At 38.2% G+C, this 21,526-nt stretch overlaps 1 pseudogene; it reads right to left on the reverse strand.

Annotated features, from left to right (window-relative positions):
- Nucleotides 1–1,667: 1,667 nt before the first annotated feature.
- Nucleotides 1,668–2,756, reverse strand: LOC147826701 (olfactory receptor 2T8-like; annotated as a pseudogene).
- Between the last annotated feature and the right edge of the window lie 18,770 nt (nt 2,757–21,526).

Genomic DNA, 21,526 nt, shown 5'->3' on the forward strand with positions numbered 1-21,526 from the left:
GAAACAGGGCTCAGAGAAGCTTCAAATATAGTTGAAGTAAATGAATGAAATGATTCATCTCCAAATACGATATTTTTAATTCATTTGTTTTGTCCTTAGAATGTTAATACATACATATTTATGAAAGATATAAAAGGAACATATAGTCATCATTGTTTCCTTTGTAAAATCAACAGTCTTTTAATAGTGTTATTTATTGCTTAAAAATTATTATACTTGTTCAATTACTTGTGAACAAAAGATAAGAAATATTCTCTGAACATGAGCCCCTATTTTTCTTCTTTTAAATCATTTTATATTTCAGCCAAAAATACCTCTTATATGAAAAGCTTTCAGATATTCAGGGGCATCATTTCCCAATGCAATACCATTATGTTTTATAAATCATAGCTAAGATTTAGCCACTGATAGTCTGGAGCTGAATGGAGAAGTTGGGAGAGACATTTCATACATCATCACGTTAGTTAAAATAACTAAAGATAGCACAGTGAATTACAACAGATATGTTAGGACATACATAATCATGAGAAGTAACCAAAAATATACCTGTATTAGGAAAAATGTTAATAGTCTTATTAAAAGTCATATATTTTCTATTATTGAGTCAATAGTTGCATATGCTTTTGAAGCATCTATAGATTCCATTTTCAAAAATTAAAATAATTCACAGAAAAATACATACAAATATTCAAAAGGTAATTTTTAAGTCTTTAATAATTTACTCATAGAGAAAATTCAAATTGAAAGCAACATAAGTTACTATAAATGCATTTAAATTGGCTTAAACAAAGAGTTTGCTAATATTTGGAACAACTGGAATTTGTGTTCACTCCTGGCCAGAGTCTAAAATTTGATAAACTTGCAAAATGTTTTGCAAAAAGTTCATCATATAGGCACCAAAAGTAATAAACATATCACATTAGAGAGTTTTGTAGGAGCATTAGTCATAACAGTTCCAAACCAAAGGCAGTAGAGATGTCCTTCAGCAAAATTATGTGCTCACAAACAATAATACAGCACACTAACACAGGAAATATGGCAAGGAACAAAAAAGTGCAAACTGCTGACAGGTGGGAAAATGCGGGCTACATTGTAAATTTATAACATTTACAGAAGAAAACTCAACATACAAGAATGATCTACTGTTGGATTGCATTACTATGAAATTTTACAAGAGCCGAACTGAAGAACATGGATGGAAGTCAGACAGTGGCTGTGTGTTGGGTGTGGGGTTTCACTAGCAAAAGATTGGAAAACCACACTGAGGAGGTGGAAGTTATGTCTCTGATGCTGTGGGGTGTGTGTGTGTGTGTGTGTGTGTGTGTGTGTGTTCCAAGTGCATTGAAACTGGTAGAAGGAAAAACACATATGGCCATTCAACTGTGTGCAGATTATACCTTCATTTATAAAGTGACAATAATTAATCCTCAAAATTCATCTAATATTTACTTAATTTGTAACAGAAATCTATCATGGGGAGTTATGTAAAAATTTATATCAGATTTATGATGCACAGTTTTACCATACCACAAGTTGACATGGTAGTGAAACCATAGTAAATAAATCCAACCCAACCAATTCCTCCAAACTGCAAAGCAAACATCAAAAAACAGATATATACATATACATATACCTGTGTGTATTTGTGTGTGTGTATATATAATTAAGTGCTTTCTCTGTGAAAACAAAGCTCAAACACATGCTTTATGCAGTGTTTGATGTTTTAACAATAAACACACTGTCAGTCACTTCTTAAGGCAGCACAGTGGCTCTGACACTTCCTCAGGGCTCCCTTGACCTTGTTGTTCCTCAGACTGTAGATCACCGGGTTCAGCATACGGGTGAAGATTTTGTAGAATGCAGCCACCACCTTATCATGTTTGGCTGACTTGCAGGATTTGAGTCTCATGTAGATAAAAATGGCAGCACCATAATAGAGTCCCACCATGGCCAAATGGGAGGAGCAGCTGGCACAGGCCTTCTTATGGGCTTCTGTGGAATGCATGTGCAGGACAGCAGCGAGGATGAAGCTGTAGGACATCAGGGTGAGGGGCAAGGGGATGAGGAGCATCAGCATGCAGCAGATGTACATGGCATACTCAAAGGCAGAGGTGTCACTGCAGGCCAAGCACACCAGCATGGGGGCCTCACAGAAGAAATGATCGTTGTCATATCTATTGAAGAAAGGGGAAGCTCAGGGTAGCAGCAGCCTGCATGAGGCCATCAGCTGCCCCCAGAAGCTGGGACCCAAAGTCATTCTCAGACACAATGGTCAGCTCATGAGGGTGGCATACTGCTGTGGGTGGCACACAGCCACATAGCGGTCAGAGGAAATGGCTCCTAAGAGGAAGCCCTGTGCACCACTGGAAGAAGGAGATCTGCAGTCCACAGCCCACTGGGAAGATGGACTTGTTTCCAGTCAAGTAGGCAGCTGCCATCTTGGGCACAGTGGTGCAGACCAGCATCATGTCCATGAAGGAGAGCTGGCTCAGCAGGAAGTACATGGGTGTGTGCAGCTGGTGAATTGGGAGAACCATGAGGCCATTGCCAAGGAGGGAGGTGACCATAACTGCTACAATTACCCCAAAGAGAATCTGGTGGGCTGTAGTGTGGTTGAAGAGGCCTAGGAGGATGAAATCTGAGGTGATGCTCCTATGGTCCACGACTTCAAACAGAGGAGCTGCTCTCAGTGAAAAGAGATGAGGGAGGCTCCCACATTTCAACACCGCATGTGAAGCACAGGTTCCAAGAAAAATGTAATTTTAACAAATGAAATCTATTTTAAGTCCTTAATCTGGCACTAGGAAAATGCTTTAAGATGTATATAAAGTTACCCGAAAACTGTTCTGATATTTCCAAATTTTAGGTAATAAACCCCTCCTAGGTTGAGTATTGATTAACTAATATAACAAATCCATATTTTGATAATTTGCTATTAACATTACTTGACACTCACAAAAATGCATGAGAAGGAAAGTATTCAAACGCTTTGTCATTTACATTTTGGCTTGCATTATATTATTCATTGTTAATAATCTTAGAAGAAGAATCAACTCAATATTTTAGTTATGGAGATGCTATGTAAATCACAATGAAACTTACACATCTAGAACATGTTCAAAGGTTTAATCTACAAATATCAAGTTATCTTCCCTGACATTGCTTAACCCTGCAAGTCTTTTTTCTTTCCAAAGAAGATGACTGAGCACTCTCAGACATAGAACTTAGAAGGACAGTGCATTAGGTGATGTGTGCATGCTGGGCCTAAACACCTGACAGCCACAACCTGCAGGAGGAAATGGTTCAGTTGCCTCACACTGCAGAGGTTTGGATCATGGACTGTGGGCTCCAGGGCTGAAACACCAGGAAGGAATTTTGGGGCTGAGAAAAGCTGCTTAATCCCTGGTGGCTGGAAAGCAGAGTCAGGAGCAACTCCAGATAGGAAGGGGCCGAGAACATGAACTGTAGCCAAGGTTTGTCTCCATGACTATAGTGACACACCTAGCTATGGGCTTTACCACTCCTGAGCAGGTCCCATGGCAAACCAAGGGGTAGCCCAGCCCTCACACAGTCTGCACAGCGAAGCACAACTGTGGGGAGAGAGTCTGTATTTAGTTCCACCATACAGAGTGATGTACTTCAACTAAAATGACCTTGCTTTTTCTGCAATTACAACTACAACATCTAATGCACACTTTCTTAATCATTCAAAAGTACTTTGCTATAATGATCTGTTGCTCTTCTGTCACACAAATGCCCAACTTACTAGGAACTTGAGAGATCCTAGTACTTTATCCACCAGTGAAGCTACATCAATACCACGATCATTCTCAAGGGATTTAAATCTCTAAACCCATTCCTATCTTTGATCCACTTCTGTAGCACCTGCTCTAACCTGTTCAATAAAACTGTCAAGGGCTGCAGAGATGTGGACAGTAATTCCCTCCCAAGGTGGCTGTCTGATTCTCCTCTTCCATGGCAGGAGGCGTTTATAGCATCTGGGGCCTTCCCTGCACCCACACATTACACATCCTTCCAACACACAGGACCAATCCTGCTGGAAACTGTGTTGCCCTGGCCCAGCGCATTGCTGAGCCTTGTGCTTTCACTGAGTGCCTCAGCCTGTTGTGACAGTGACGCATCACCCTCCTCAACCTCACACTCCCTCTGCTAAACCTGAGACCTGCACACCAGCGTCCCTCACGCGTACTCCACAGGGGTCGGCTCCGGGTGCCCTGCTCTTCCCAGCAGCTCCACACTGGGCAGGAGCTCAGCCCGCTGTCTCATCTTCCTCTTCCAGCCTCCTCCATTGCTGCAGGACTTTCAGTCTGACCTGCCCAGAAGTCATCAGTAACTTAGTGACCATGGGCTGCTCAGAACACTTCTTAAATTCCTTTTCATGTTATGCAAATGCAGTGCATCTTGATATAGTCCTAATAAGTACATTCACATTTCAGAGTGACTGTCACTGGTGTCCAGGCCTGAAAGTCCCTGCATTTCTCCAAACTGAAGCTCTATAGGAACCGAGCTGAAAATCCCCCTCTGCTGCCAGAAACCACCACTGTTCTCCAGCACACACTGAGTTATGCCAGGTCACTTACATGTGGAACGTGTTTGTATCTGTGCAAGTGTGCGAGTGTGAGTTTCTTCTCCGTGCACTGATCACGATGTCCTCGGGTCATCAGTGCCCTCTCAGTGTCAGCGTGTCCTTCCTCTGCAGTCACCTGCTTCCCTTCTGGCTCATACCTGGTTTGTTCCTTCACCCAGCTCTGAGGTTTCTGCTGCTCCACTGCGCTGTGCATCAGCAGGACTGAGAGGTGTGACAGAAGCTGAGCTCCCTCTCGGTGAGGCCCTGTGACAGCACAGGAAAAGCTCCCTCAGGGCATCGTCTGCTGAGTCATGCAAGGAGATCCGTGTGTTTTCAAAGAAGAAATGCAACAACCACCATGATTACCAGGTAAGAAAGATACATTCTTATGATGTGGCTTCTACTCGGTTTTCAGTGATTTTTACATGTGAAATAGTTAGTCTTAATTTCTCAATTAAGATGAGTGATAACTGTATTCTTTCTAAGGTAAAATAAGTGTATAAGTAGGATTGCACATTATGAATTTAGTTTTTGATTCATAATAATATAGCATTTCAATTACTTAATGAAAAAGTCAATTAAATGCATCAATAAATGTAATGGGTATTAGAAAAGTATTTTTGATTTTTTTTTTTTTTTTTTTGGTACCAGGGATCGAACTTGGGTCCTTGCGCTTGCGCAGCAGGCAGCGAAACCACTGAGCCAAATCCCCGGCTAGAAAAATATTTTTAAAGATCTATGTTTATTTGTTTTGAAATTCAAATTCAAATTACTGTCTTTTTACTCTTCAAGTGAAATAGACACTGTGAAAACTTTGTAAACCTATATAAATATGATTGTTTCATATAATTCCTTTAAAAAATATACCCTGAATTCAAAATGCAGTCAGAATTATCAATGAGAATTAATTCATCATGTATATAAAGTACTAAATGTTATTAAAAGAAGCGATTCAAACTTAAAAGTAATCTGCATTTTTGGTACCAGGGATCAAACTCGGGCCCTTGCACTTGTGCAGCGGGCAGCAAAACCACTGAGCTAAATCCCGAGCTAGTAATCTGCATTTTTACAAGAAATTCTTGTCCTGAAAATTGTGATTTTCTTGTTCTTCTCAATGTCTTCAAAATGTAAGAGGTTTCTGCATACCTTTTCTTCTGCTTCCAAATATGTTCTTAGAATGGTGCAAAAATGTTATCAAAGTTCCTCTAAATCACAGTCATGTCTTTGCACTGTGTGAAGAGGCACAGATAGGTCCCTTCCTTTCTCCCTGTAAAAACCTTTTCAGTGACCTCTGAGTATAGAACAGTTTCAGTAGTTTAGCTTTCAGTGTTCTTCCAAACTCATTGCCGAAGCTGTACATCAGAACTGTGAGGTTCTCACCCATAATACTGAGATGAATAGTCAGTATGCTCTATAAAAATAACATAGTAATATGCAGGTCATTTATTTGATAATATCGACAGGAGGTTCTAGGAACCAGCCTGGTGGGAGGCTCAGCCAGCTCACATGCTACTCTTCAGAGGGTGAGATGGGAGCCAGAGAGTATGTTCCCTGTCAAATGTGTGCAGTAAGTGGTGTAACTGTGGCTCTCTGGAGTTCAAGGCTCAGAAGCAAGTAGCTAAGTGTTAAGAGGACAGTGTGACCTGCTTACCTATGCTCAGGACAGTGACCCCAGCAGGTGAACCCACAGAAGCATGGTCCCTCTGTACCATGTCTGTGCAGGACACTCTCTGTTTGCTAAGGCCACCCCATTTGATCAGTTCCTAGAGTGACTGAGCTCTGGCCCCCTGCCAGCCTTGGCAACCTCATCCTCTCACTAACAGTTCAGAACTTCAGAGGTGCAGCACTTTGGACTCCAGAGATATTTGATGTTTGAGACATTTTTATGATTCACAGGATATTGTTGTGTTTCATACATGCTTCAGAAACCTGTGATACTGTAAAATAGTACAACATCATTTAGAAGCAAAATAAAGTGAAAATAATGTCCTCACATAAGGATTATGATTTTAAAGATGTACTAATGGGCCAAGAAATGATTCTGGCATTACTTTTCTAACCTTTGAAAGAAGGCAAGGTTAAAGAGCATGCTGTTGATTTCAGCTTTTGGAAAACCTGGCAATAAAGTAAAATGAAGTATATAGCAGCATTCAAATTTGCTTCTTTCTTAGACTAAATTTGAGACTATCAAAACTGCCTTACATGTTTGAGAGGTTTTTCAACCATGTAAAATATTTTCTCCTTATCCTTACATTGTATGCTTGCATGTGTCTGTGCCAGCTCAATGATAAATCAGAAACAGGAAAAGCAGACTGTATTCTTATTGCCAGACACCTCCCAGGTTGGTTCTGTCTAGGGCTGCATTCCACAATGACCCTAATGTTTTGTGTGTTCACAATGTTTTCTGCTGCCAGGCATTTTTGGGAACTGAGATACATGTTAAAACTTCTGTGACGTGGGCTCATCTCCTAGCATATAGAAATGCCATATTCCAAGAGTGTGAAAGGGTACTTTGAAGATAACTCTCTTCAGGGAACAGAGGGTGGGAAATTCAAACCACACCATGAAAAATGTGAGATGTCTGAATTGCTTGATTGTTGAGCTGTAATTGCCATTTATTTTTGTCTGCAAGGAAAATGCATCATAGGTTTTACTTACATTTCTGTTCTTCAATGTTGAATTTATCAAAGTGGCAAGTCCTATCCAGACTACAAGGTGATGGATAATATATGCAGTCTACATTTAAAGTCAAGTTGTTTTACTTTCTTTGAAAAACTTAAGCCTCTCGACAAGTTGAAATAGTATGTCTTAGATAGTACATAGTTTCAGATGAAACTTTCTGGAAGAATTTCACAATTACATAAAACAGAGATTTACCCTGTCCTGTTCTGAGCATGGCCCTGTTTTAGATTCCACATATGAATGAGAATATTGATGGTCATTGCTAAATCATAACTACTAAAACAAGGGAACATGAAAGCTAAAATTTCCTTACTGAAATAGGAAATATTAAATGATCCAAAATTAAATTTAGCAAAGGAAAAGACAAACTACTCAGGAATGAGGTGCTTCCTTTTGGGACTGATGGCATGGCCTCACAGTAGAGCTCTTGGGCACCAGGTTCCAGGCCAGGCTTTGAATATTAGCACAAGAAGAAAAAGTCTGGTTCAAGTGGCATATAATTTAAGTAAGAAAACATACAGATTTCATAAGAAAATGACAGGTGTGTTTTAATTTCTAACATCCAAAAAATTATTCACAAAAATGATTATTTTATTCATTCAAAAAAATGTTTCTCACATTACTGTACATCAAGGAACATTATTTTGTTTACTGCAGAGTAACAAATAGCACAAAAGCATAAGCAAGACCAAAGTTTCCTATAATTATTTTAGTTTAATATTGTTTCCATTTTAAGTTACATTAAATTATTATGAAAATTCCCAGTTAAATATTAATAATCTTTTATATATAGGAAGTATGTAGTTAATTTAAAAAATTATTTACAGTGAAAGATATTCCAAAAATTAAATCTCAAAGTATGAGAGAAGAGAGAAAAAGACTAAGGAAGACATCCATGATATGCTGAAAAAAAAGAAAAAAGTGAATTTTGAAAATGGGGAGATTACAGCAGCAGAGTAAAGACCAGAGGCAAAATAGAGCCACTCTGAGAATCAAGACCAGGTAATTAAAAAAAAACTTGGTGAAGAGAAAAAGAAATAGACCTACCGGAACTGGGAGGGAGCTGACAGGAAAACCAGGAACTACAGAGGAGCTGGAGAAATGGAGCACAACACAGAGAACAGAACAGAGCAGTTGGGAAAGTGGCCTCTGATCCCAGGAAAGAGGCTGTCTCCTCAGAAACAAAGGAAGCCTGGAGAGGGTCACAGTGCTCAAGGACTCAAGGAGTGAACCCGGGCAAGAAAAAGTACTGGAAACTGCAAAAACAGTGGGAGGCTTTCCTCTGAAAGTGACTCTCCACCCAGACAGCTAGAGCTGGAGAAGAAATCCAGTGTGCAGTACCCACCATACTTGAATGTGTTTAATCAGGATCCATTGTAGGAAGGAGTTTAATTGCTTAAAATCGAGCTACAAAATAAAGAACAACTTCCCTTCAGCTTTCCTGGTATCACCCTAACACAGAGACTCAGTGGGAGACAGTCACAGAGACAGTCAGGAGGACTGGATGGGCTAGGCACAGACCCACTGTGAAGTTTAAACGGAGGCAGGGAATGACTCAGTAGTCACACTACGAGTGGAGAAGCCAAGCCAGTCATGTGTGACTTTCAGAAAGGCCTGGCTCTGGAAGTTCAGCAGACTGCTTGACACCCCCACCCTGTACTCTCTACGTCCAGCCCAGAACTCAGTGGTCACTTTTATTTCCCCATCTGCCAATGTAAATAGGAATATACTTTGACTTGCTTGGTTTACAGGCACCAAAGCTAGGTGGAGAAGGCTATGACTTGAGATTCATAGAGGGACAAGAGACTAGGAGTAGCTAGAGTGAATATAACCTGAGGGCATTTGTCACTGACCAACCACACACAGCAGGAAAGGTGGGGGCAAGATTCAGCCTTCACACACCAAAACAGAATACATCTGAGTAGTGACTCACTATCCCTCTCCCACACTTGGTGGGTTTCAATATTGCAGATCTGAGAGAGAAATCACTAATTATAAAAAAAGGAAAATGTTAAGACCCATTTTTCTTTTACTGAATTTATACATTTATTTATTTATTTATTTATTTATTTGGTGGGGCTGGGAGAAATTTTTCTTTTTATTTTTTCTTCCTCTTTATTTTGTTCTGTTTTTCTCCTTTCTTGTTCCTGTTTATTCTTTTTTGTTTTATTTATAAAATTCTATTAATTTTCTCTTACTCTCTAATAGAATTCCTTATCTCACACTTTTCATTTTCTCATCTTTTTTTTCCTCCCTTACTCCTTTGACATCATAGTCAAAATCTCCAAAGTCCCAAAGAAGGAGAGAATCTTAAAATTTGTTACACAAAAGCTGCAAGTTACTTATAGAGGTAAACCCATAAAAATTATAGCAGGCTTCTCACTACAAACCAAAAGGACCAGTAGAACTTGGAGCAAAGTGTTCTAATCCCTAAGATAAAATAAATATTAACCCAAACTATTATATTTTGTAAATCTTACAAAACTGGTGATGGAAAACACCTCAAGAAATTAGTGAGCATAAAAACAGCACTGCAGAAAATTTTCATGGACATATTGGAAAGCAACAATGTAGCAAAAAGTGCCCAAAAGTCTAATGGAATTAACATATCAGGCAAGAGGACCAATTATGAAGAAGGGAAAAAATTACAAGAAAACAGTGACAGGAAAACAATACAATGACAGGCATAAGCCAATAATATTTGATAATAACTCTCATTGTGAAAGGGGACAATTTCCCAGTCAAAGACACCAATCATTAGATTCAATTAAAAAACAAAGTCCAGTGCTATGATATATATATATATATATATATATATATATATATGAAATATATTTAGTCCATAAAGAAATACATACAATAAAAATGAAAACATGGAAAATAATATTCCATGAAAAGGGACTCTGAATACACATAGAAGTAACTCTCCCATTTTCAGACTCCGCAGACTTTAAGCCAACACTAATTAGAAGGGTCAAAGAAGGTCAACACTTATTGGTTAAGGGAATGACTCAAGAGAACACGATAACAATTGTGAATATCTATGCACAGAGCATCAACACATTCAACTTCATAAAACAAACACGACTGGATGTAAAAGGTTAGATAAATTTCAACAAAATTATAGTGGGGGACCTCAATACCCTACTATCTCAAATAGAACATCCAGACCAAAAAAAAAAAAAAATCAAAGTTGAACAATATCTTCAAACACATAGACTTAATATACAACTACAGAGGTTTATACCCCAAAACAGTAGAATACACATTCTTCTCAGCATCACATGGAACTTTATTCAAAAGAGACTATATACTAGGCCATAAAGTTTACATTGATAAATACAAAGTAATAAAAATTACATCATGCATCCGATTGTGCAATGAAACTATAAATCAATAAAACCTCAAAGAAATTATATACACACATGAAGATTAAATAATACACTATTGAATAGTCAATGGACCACTGAAGAAATTGGATGTAGTCTATATTTAAAAAATAATGCCAGTACCATATTCCAGAATGTTTGGGACACAATAAATGCAGTTTTAAAAGGGAAGTTAATAGCTGTGAATGCCCACATCAGAAAAATAGACAAAAAAATAACCTACTAATGCATTTTGAGGTCCTAAGAAAACAAGAACTATCCAAATCTAAAGATGGTAAAAGGAATGAAATTACAAAGATCAGAGCACAAATTAATAAAATTGAGATTAAAAGAGCAGTACAAGTAATAAAGTGCTGATTCCTCAAAAGATTACAAAATAGACAAACTCTTTACCAATCTCACCAAAAGAAAAAAAGTAGACACATATCAATGCAATTAGAAATGAAAAAAAGGAGAAACAATAACAGACACCATGGAAATTCAGATTATTGGCAAGTATTTTAAAATCTCTCTTCCAATAAATTCAAGAATACAAGGAATAGACAGATTCCTAGATAGAAATGAATCACCAAAAACTAAACCAAGATGATATAAAACCCCCAAATAATCCAGAGACAGAAAATGAAATCGAGGCTGTAATAAAAACCTACCAAGTAAGAAAAATCTAGGACCCAATGGATTCACCACTGAATTCTGCAGGAACATCAGGGATGATCTAATGCCAATATTCTTCAAACTATTTAATAAAATAGAAATGGAAGTAGTGCTCCCAATCTAATTCCTGGAAACTAGCATTATCTTGATTCCATAACTAGACATGAATTCAAGTACAAAAACAAACAAACCAAAAGGCCAATCATTTTAATGAACATAGATGCAAAGATCTTCAAAGAGATACTAGCAAAAAGAATGCAATAGATCATTAACAAGATTAAACCACATGACCTAGGAAGCTTCATCCCACAATACAAGGGTAGTTGAACATAAACAAATAAATGTACAATATCATATAAATAGAAGCAATGACAAAAATCATATGATCACCCGAATAATTGCAAAAAAAAAGAACCTTTGACATAAACTAATATTTGTTTATGATAAAGTTTAGAAGAAAAAGGCATAGAAGAACTATATATCTATCTGATAAAAGCCATATATGATAAAACTACTCCAAACATATTATTAAATGGCATTAAACAGAAAACTTTTCCTCTAAAATCAGGAAAGAGAAAAAAGATGTACATTATCTTCACTGTTATTTAATATAGCACTAGAAATATTAGCCAGGGCAATCCATCAAGAATAAGAAATAAAAAATATACAATAGAAAAAAAGATATAAAATTAATGCTATTCCCATATGCCGTGATACTTTAAATAAAAGACTCAAAATTTTCCACCAAAAGACTTCTGCAACTAAGAAACAGTTTCAGGAAGGTAGCGGGCTTGAAAATCAACACTCAAAAATCAATAATCTTTCTGTAAACTAATAATGAGTCCACTGAGATAGATATTAATAAAACAATACCACTCATAATAACACTAAGAAAAAGCAAATACTTAGAAATGAAACAACAAAGGACCCCAGGAACTTTATCATAAAAACTACAATACCATGAGAAAGGAGATTGAAGAACACATCAGAAAATAGAAAGATGTTTCCTGTTCTTAGAGGGCCAGAAAAAAATATCATTAAAATGGTCGTATTCCCAAAGTGTATATATAGATTTATTGTAATGCCAGTCAAAATGCCAACAGCATTTCTCATAGAACTAGAAAACACCATCCTGAAATTCAGTAGGAACCAAAAGAATCCCAGAACAACAAAAGAAATCCTGAGCAATAAAATCAAAGCAGGAGGCATCACAGTCCCAGATTGCAATTTATCTTACAAAGCTTCATTGGTGAAAACAGCAAAGTACTTGCACAGATTGATGTGAGTCAATCAAATAGACACGTAGATCAGTGCAATAGAGCAGAGGATGCAGAAACAGTCCAGGCATATTGAGCTCTCTGATCTTTGACAAAGTGGTCAGAAATGCACACTGCACCACAGATAGACTCCTCAGCAGCACTGGGAAAACACTGCACACATGAAGGCTGGATTTCAAGATGAATTTTAACACATCTTGAGATTATAATGCTTAGTGAAATAATCCAGACATTGAAGCCTAAATATCACATGGCTTCTCTTAGATGAGTAAACCAAAACCTTAAAGAGCAAAATCAAAGGGAGATAATAGGAAACCAGGAGATAGACCTTTTGCAAATGAGAAGAGGTTCTAGAGATAGGACTGGGGAGAGAAGAACAAGGAAGGGGGAGTAAAAAGGTCTGAAATGGAATGTGTGCATGTCCCAGCTCCCCAGTATGAGTATCTCCATTATGTATCACAAAACTGTGCTGCTAGTATAAAAAGATCATTGAAAAATTTTTAAAATAATTAAAAAGTGTTCTAGGAGGAGACTTGGTGAACCTCCTTTGCAGCAAGCTTGGGGAGACTTTTGGGTGTTTAGGGGTGACAAATCTATATGCCCCATAGACATCCTACTACAATTGGAAAAATAAAGAGATAGATTCAGAATATCCAAATGATTTTGTGTAAATGAATTTTTGATCAGTTGTTAAATCAACTAAATAATCACAAAATAAAAGAAATACTGAAATGGACGAGTGAAAGCAATTTGGGTAATCTGTCTTCTTCATAATTGATAAAGTATTTAAAATAATGTTTTAGTATTTTAAAAAGTCAGGCACTATTTTCAACATCATACATGTATTGCCATCTTACAGTTACAAGTTGACTGAGTTATGGAACTGCACTATGGGTCCCCCAGATGTGAAGTCACAAACCAAGGGCACCTGGCCGGGCTCTACTGTAAAAAGTCCCGGGTCAGAGCTCATGCTGCAGTGGTATTCACTGCTTTCCCACAAACCTCCATCTCCTGTGTTTGATGCAGGAACATTTGACTAAATCCTTTCCATTTGGAGGGAGGAGAGCAGCCAGTTCCCTCTGCTGTGTCTCTTCACAGGTCTTCGTTCTTACTACCCTCAACTCTCCCTTTGCTAAATGCAAGCTTCTTAAAGTCAGGCGTGTGGTCAGCGTCACTGGAAAGTGGACACTGAATGTTTTCTACAATTGTGACTTCATTTTTCAAAACTGATATTTGACACTGAACCCACCTTACAAGAATGTGGTAAAAATTCAAAAAGGAAGACGGAGGTGAAATAAGAAGCAAAATGCAGCCACAAAGGAAATGCTGAGCCGAAGCGGTTTTAAGTGTGCTGCACGATTTTTATTCTGTCTGCATTAGGGACAAACTAATCCACTTGCGTTTCTGAGAGAATGTAGAGCAGGATAGGGAACGCAGTTGCCCTTTCCTAGAGGTACACCTGTCTCCATGGGAATGCGCCAGATGTAAAGCGCAGTGACGCGATAAGGCCCAGGAGCCAATCTGGAGCAGGACACTGGGCTGGGACAGATTCCCCCACCTGCCCCCTCGTGGTGCCCTGGGTCTTTTCCAGAGTGACTGCAGGCCCGCGGGCTTGGCTCTGGTCCGTGCTTCCTGAAGGAGACAGCTCTGGACTCCGGCTTCTTACATCATGCGAGATGGGGAAACAACACAGGGAAGGAATTCAGATAAAGGAAAGTTTAACAAAGGAAAGAAATGAAATAGTAATCTCTAAATGCATGCTATTTTTAACATTTTCCCTTAGAGTTTAGTTTTTATTGGTTTTGTATTTTTAAGAGCACGTTTACGTACAAACACAAAAATAATATATATACATATATGCAAACACAAGTACATAGACATATTTACAAATATGTACTTATACATATCCACAGTGCTCTTGCAATATTCATAATATAAGATTTGATATTATTCAAATATTATTAAATATTAAATTTACTATGATTTATTAATATTATTTAATAATGTTTGAACATTAAATATCATTCAAATATTATTCATACTATAAGAGCACTGTGGGAATGTAGGAGGTATATTTATACATACTTCTTTGTAAAGTTGACAACTTTATTTTTGCTTCCTTTGTGCTTATCTTGGTGATGGGAATTGAACCCACACCCTGGCACAGTAGGCGAAGACTGAACACTGAGCCACAGCCCCACCAGACGGCTTATTTAAATGTGTCAAATTCCTTCCCTGAAAATCATTGTAAGTTTAAACTCACTTACCGGCAAAAGATGGGAAATACATTTTGAACAACTGGATATCCATTTATAAATCCAATTCTTTATTCTTCTTCACCTGAAATTTATGTATCAACACAAAGTTCTTTCTAGAAAATGTTCCACAGTTTTAATGGAATGATTTTAACAAGATATATGGGAATATTGTTACAATGCATAACTAATTCAAAGCTAGAGTTTCAAGTAAAATGTAAGAAGTGAGAGAGCTGTATTATGCAAATTTACAATTAATCAAAATAGTTAATTTTAAGATATTGAATGAAAGCACATGTGGAAAATATAATAACAAATAATTCAATTGCACTTTATTTCAGAAATTCAAAATAGCCAGATGAATTTCATATATTTTCTATGACTGCACAACTTGTCTCTGCTGTAATAGTAGCAACATGTTTTATTATTTTCAAAAATAAGACAGATATTTAACAAAAAAGCTTCCCAATCAGTCAATAAACTAGTACAAAAATATTCAGCCATCAAGGAAACAAACTAAAACAAAATGAGTCACTATTACACTCACTAGAATTACCAAAATAACAAAGCTTTATAATGTGTGGAGCAAGTGGACTTCATCGCATTGCTGGTACAAATGTGAGATTAAACAGCCACCTTGAAAATACTAATTGGTATAAAGTTCCTCAATGATCCACAAGGAGATGCAAACATGATCCCAGAAAAGAACTTTAAATGTAGCACATTCAAACTAAAAGTAGTTGAGAGTCCCATCAAGAAAATAACGGGTACACACATGGTGGTATTTCAGGTGATAGACTGTTAGTAGCAATTTAAAGGAAAAAACCTCTGATGGGTGTAAAAATGTAGTGGGATCTTGACAAACACACTGAGAAGAGAGGGAGGAAGATGTCAGAAATGTGCACTGATGCGAAAGGTGGGAATAAGCCAAAGCAAAGACTGGGTATAAAATCCAGAGCAGCAGCGCTTCCTTAGGAGGGACAGAGGGGTCCTCTGGGAGGACAGATGCTTGACAGCAGGTGTAAGTGACAAGTTGAGGTTCTTGTTGCAATTAGGAGGAAGAAAGCCTGGGACCTGAACTTTCTGCTGATTCGGAATTATACCTCAGTGGGAAGCAAGCATAACAGTGACTCCTCAGGTTCCTTGAGCAGTTAATTCGCTCTGAGTAAGAGTGGATTGTGGCGTATGGATATATAGAAATATTTTACTAAGAATTTGTAATTTGCAAATTGTTTTTAAAAATCATGATTTATGTCAGTGATAACAGCTTAGTAAATGAACACAAAATATTTAAGTTCATCTAAAATCAAAAGACAGAAGATTGAAGAAATGTAAATCCCAAATGTAGACATAGACACTGCAGTAAATACTTTCCCTCATTTGTGGTTTTCCTTCTTGTAGTCTCCGTTGTCTGCAGTCAGCCACAGCCCCAAACAAGTAGCATAATGGGATCTGGTGGGTTTGGGTCTGTCCTGACCAGAGCATGGATGCTCGTTCCTTAACCAGCAACTCCGTGTGGAGCAGGAGCCCCCCTGGCACACACTGGCTGACTGGTTCCATTTTACCCCACTGTCTCTCTGCCTCAGGGCTTATATTCAAGTAAACTTTATTTCACATAACAGTGGCTCCCAGTGCCAAGGTACTGATGCTGGTAATCCATGCACATCAGAAAGAGACTCTAAAGTCCTTACCTTATGGGAAAATAGGAAAGATCTCAAATATATAAGAGGAAAAAATGTATACCTAGATTCCTAGGTTCTACAATAGGAAAAAATGCATCTGTCAAATTCAGAAGGAAAATAAATTTGCATTGCTTTTTCTGTGGCACCTCAAGTTGAAAATATTATTCTCACTGTGTTTAATAGTTACATATAGTTACACATAGTTAAGACAAAAAGGTTATTAAATTATAGAGTCTGGTATTCACGGCAATTTCAGGCATGCAATAGCACCTTGGAACAAAATCTAATGGTTGAAGGTAGGCTGTGGTACATTTTTCTGCTAGGAAATTTCCAAAAAAATCACTTTGTAAAAATTACTGAGTTTTGGGTTTTGTTTTTTTTATGGGGGGGGGTTGGCAGTACTGGAGATTGAACTCAGGGCCTTCACACTGTTGCTACACTCAAACCTCTATTTATGTTATTTTTATTTTTATCTTTAATGACTTGCCCAGCCTGGACTGCATACTGTGATGCTCCATCCCTGCGCCCAGAGTGCTGAGATCAAAGGCATGCACCAACAAATCACGTTCAATCCTGGGCATGTGCAGCTGGGTCCTAGTGAATCAGGAGAACCACGAGGCCATTGCCAAGGAGGGAGGTGATCATATCTGCTAGGACAACCCCAAAGAGAATCCGGTGGGCTGCAGTATGCTGAAGAGGCCTAAGAGGATGAAATCTGAGTGATGTTCCCATGGTCCATGACTTCAAACAGAGGAGCTGCTCTCAGTGGAAAGCGATGAGACAGTATTCCTCGTTTCCGTTCCCCATGTGAAGCACAGTTTCCTAGAAAATCATCTGGGTGAAAAAGTTGAAACCTGTTTCAAATCCTACATCTGAGATTAACAGCCTGCCTTATCATAAATATTAAATTATTTCAAGGCTTTGCATATTTTCAAAGTTTACATGATAACATTTAGTATTGATTAATTGGAATAACAAATTCAAATTCTGATAAGATATAGTCAACATATGCATGTCATGTTCCACTATGTGAAACCCACTTAAATTGATGAGAAGGAGCTGACTGAAATATTTCATCATTTATATTTTGACTTATATTATTGTCATACTGTGTTCATAGTGGTAATTGCAGATGAATTAAGCCGGTGTTGTTTCATAACAGCTACAAGGTATGTTATTGACAGAGGACTACACTTCTGTATGATAGGAAAATGTTTCAACCTACCAATGTCAGGTAATCTCCTCTGATGTTGATTGATCCAAGAAGGTTATTTTTCCAAACCAGAAAACTTGTATTTTAAAATCTAGAACTAGAAATACAGTTCATTAGCCCACTTTTACACTGCAGGGATGAGTATGTCCCACGTGCAAACTAAAGCAGGAATGGTTTATTTGGCCACAGCTTCACAGCTCTGTTTCTTGGACAGCCAGCATCACAGGCCAGTGCAGAAGTCCAGGGGGAGGAAAGGGTATTTAGCCTTGGTAGCTGGCTCTTTAGCCAATTGTGAAGAAAACTAATTTCTTCTTCATCTGGAACATAATCTGAATCTTGAAACCACCTTTAATCTGTGACTCCTGCTGCTAGAACTGTTCTGATGCTTTGAATAACAATGTGCTCAGCTGCGGAGGAGTTTGGGTGCTGCTCGTTCTGAAGGACACTGTCCACTTCAGCCCCTCGGGGCAGGCAGAGCCCATGCTGTCAGGTGTCCCCTCACCCATACTGCAGATCCTTCTAAAAGCAAACCCCAGTCATGACTGGGAGATAACTTAGAATATGTTCACCTTTACAGTAAGATAGCAATGTTACTAAAAGCAGGAATGCATGTTAAAAAATGGCTAAGGAAGAGTTAGACCTAGTTTCATGCTTTAAATAAAGATTTTCTAACCCTTTCTTTGTGTCTTCAGATTGTAAGAGTTTTAATTGTATATACCGCATATATAACTGCTTCCAAAGCTTTTTCTTACAGTGGTGGAAGAATTGTAACCTCTTTCCTCTAAGTCATAGTCATGTCTTTTTGCAGTGCTGTGAGCAGGCACAGACAGGACCCTCTACTTCTTTCCATGAAGACCTTTTCAGTAATCACTACACTTCAAACACTGCCTGTAATTTCAATATTCTTTCAATAGTCTTCCAAACTCATTGCAAAAATTTGACATTAAAACTATAAGTTTCTTACACAGGACACTGATCTGAACTATCAATATGCTTTCTAAAAAATAACATGGTAACAGGCAAAGGCTTTGACAGAATTGACAGGAGATTTACATAGACTTTGTTTACATTTTTTTCTTTTCCTTTCCCTTCTTTCCCTTCCCCATCCCCTCCCACTTTCCCTACCCCTCTGGGCCTTTTCTTCCTATTTCAAATTATCAATTATTCATTTTAATCCTTATTTACACTTTCAGTTTCTCACACTAGAGAAATAATTTGGTATTGGGTGGAGGGGGTGAAGGGAGCACAGATAATGGGGAAAAAATAAGAACCAAGATACATCATGTACAGGTACAAGCACCCAATGATAAATGTAAACGTATTATATACCTAAAATGTACCAATAAAAGAATTTAAGCAACAACAAAAAAAGAATTGACAGGAGATTGTAAGAATGATAGAAATATCCACAGGCGCACATTTAGCTCTTCAGAGAGTGAGACAGGTAACAGAGAGGACTTCCTTTACAAAATGTGTGAACTGGGGTGTGTAACTGTGCTTCTCTGCAGTTCAAGATGTACAAGTAAATCACTGACTCTGACCTACTTACATAGAGTAAGAATGAGGGCCCAGGCAGATGGACCCACAGAAGTGTGGTCTGGATGTACAGCGTCTGTGCAGGACGCCCCAGTGCTAGCTGAGGCCACCTCACTTTATCAGTGCCTGCTGTGACTGTCTCAGGCTCCGGATCCCTGCCAGCCTCGGGTCCATCCCAGTCTCATTAACCAGCCAGACCACAGAGGTGCACACTGTGGGCTCCAGAGGTGCTCGATTTTCAGGGACATTAAAGCTACTGAGGATGCTGATATACTTTAAAATGCTTCAGAATACCGTGATTTTTTAAAATAAGACTGAATTATTTATAAACAAAAGTAAAATCCTAATGCATGTCCTTGCAAAGGGATGATTTTAAAAATGCACTAATAAGCAAAGTAAGATGATTCTGGTGTTACTTTTCTAAACTTCAATAGATGTCATATTTAAAAATAATCTCTTGATTTCAGGCCTTGCAAAAACATGGGCCAAAAAATGAATAAAATGAAGTCACTGATAGCATTCAGTTATTCATTTTTCCTCTCGAAGTAAATGTGAGAGAATCCGTGCTGCACATATTCATCAGGTTGCTCATTTGTGTGTAACATATTCTTATTTTATTCTTATATCGAGTACTGGTATATGCGTAGGTGATGCAATCAATGACAACAGCAATAACAGTGAAAGCAAGCTGTATTCACATTGCCAAACCCTTCCCCATTGATTCCAACTAGGGCTTCACCTCGCGAGCTGCTATGGTTTGTTCTTACTGTTTTCAGTGGCCCGGCACCCTGGGAACCTGCATTCCTGTCTTGCAATGCTGTGACTTGGGTTTATCTAGTAATAGATAGAAATCTACAGAAATCCCAGATTCCATGAGTGTAAAGCAGTAATTTGAAAATAAATCTCTCTGACGGAATTGAAGATCATGAAGCCCCACCAGGAAGAATGTGAGAAATTCTAATTCCTCTGTGAACTGTCCTTGCCATGCATGTTTGTTTAGAAGGAAGGAACATTATAGGTTCAGAAAGAAACTGCATCTTCTGGGTTGGGATGTGAATTTATCCAAGTGGAAAGGCCTATGATTTAGCAGGTGACGGATCGCACTCGCAGGCCGCGTTCACAGCTGTCCTGTTGTTTCCCGTGAACACTGAAGGCTCCACATCCGGGCAAATGGTTCGCCTCACGCATGTGACCTGCAAACATCAGAGGAAGCTTTCTGCACGAACAGCACAGCTATTGCTGACGTTTTCCTTCTTTCCTCCTGGGGCCGCTGTCCTACTTCAGACTTCACGCAGGAGTTGGGACTTGACAGGCATTACTAAATACTAACTACTGAAATACATGAAACTCGCACACTGAAATTGCCTTACCAAGACAAAAACATTCAATAATACAAAATTTAATTTAGCGAAAAAATAAAGGTGAAATAATCAAGATCAAACGACTTCCGTTAGCTAATCAGTGCTGTGATGGGGGCAGGGCCGTATTTGTCTCTCGGATTTTTCTGGATTATTTTCTGCAGTGCTGCTTTCGTGATCATTAATTTCTTTTAGATTTGTTTGTTGTACAGTCTGCACTTTCCTACCACATTTCACAAATAATACCACCGAATATAGAACTCTGGATTAAAACCATATTTTAGGGCTGGTAAAACTATACTCCAAGCTCTCCTGGTCTTTAAAGCTTGTGCTGAGGAAGCTATTATTCTGACAGTCTTCGCTTTGTAGGTAACTTTTTGGTTTTCTCTTCCAGCTTTTAGGGCTCAGTTTGTGCTGAATTTCTCAAATTTTGATGATGATATGTCATGAAGAGACTCTTCCGATTCTGGCTATTTGAAGTTCTCTGTGCCTCTTGAATTTAAATGTTAATTCTTTTCCAGATTTGTAAATGTTTTTCTATTATTTCAGTGATTAAGTTTTTATTCCTCTGGAGTCACCTTCTAGGTTTCCCTTTATTTTTTAAATACTCAATGTTCTTTTTTTTCCTTAAATTCTTTTATTGGTACATTTTAGGTATAAAATACATTTACATTTCTCATTGGGAACTTGTACCTTTACATGATGATCTTGGTTCTTATTTTTTCCCCATTCCCAGCCCTCCCTTCACCCCTTCCACCCTTCTGTATTTACAAAGACTTTGTTTCCATTTTATCCATTTCTCTTCATTTTTCCTTTCCCTTCTTTCCTTTCCCCTACCCCTCCCACTTGCCCTACCCCTTTGGACCTTTTCTTCCTATTTCAAATTATCTAT

Source organism: Heterocephalus glaber, unplaced genomic scaffold (genome assembly GCF_053883595.1).
Source record: "Heterocephalus glaber isolate CG9 unplaced genomic scaffold, H.glaber_assembly_v1.0 deba00001462, whole genome shotgun sequence".
Lineage (NCBI taxonomy): Eukaryota > Metazoa > Chordata > Mammalia > Rodentia > Bathyergidae > Heterocephalus > Heterocephalus glaber.